The sequence below is a fragment of the Propithecus coquereli genome, unplaced genomic scaffold (assembly GCF_000956105.1).
Source record: "Propithecus coquereli isolate 6110/MARCELLA unplaced genomic scaffold, Pcoq_1.0 Scaffold190, whole genome shotgun sequence".
Taxonomy (NCBI): Eukaryota; Metazoa; Chordata; class Mammalia; order Primates; family Indriidae; genus Propithecus; species Propithecus coquereli.
In genome coordinates, this window is record NW_012143857.1 from 1,599,178 (window position 1) to 1,599,665 (window position 488).

Genomic DNA, 488 nt, shown 5'->3' on the forward strand with positions numbered 1-488 from the left:
ACTTCGCTGGCTCTTTCTTTTAGATCTCTTTTTGTTTAATCATTTTTTACCTTCTAAGTCACTGAATGTTGGAAGTACGCTAAGGCTTTTTTTCTCTAAGTAAAGAGAAGAGGCTTTGAAAACATAGCTGGATTGTGTAAGGGAAGAGAACAGAATTATGAAAAGGATTAGGCACTTAGTTTGTAAGCAATGTTATTGTAAATAATGGAATTAAATATATTGAAGGTAAGTAAACAATTTGCCTGATAATCTCCCTCAAATTTCTCTACCTCTACTATGTCCAAACCCAATAAATAGTTAAGACCTCCTCTGCTCTCCATACCACTTTACAAAATACATCAAGAGTAATTTTTCTTTCCCTACATTCATGAAGTTCTCATTCTTTCTCTAATTTGCTGCAAAACATTAATGCCAATTGTCAAAGGTAGGATAATCTATCTATTATTAATTCTTACTGTGAATATGATTGAATAACTGACTCTGAAGAC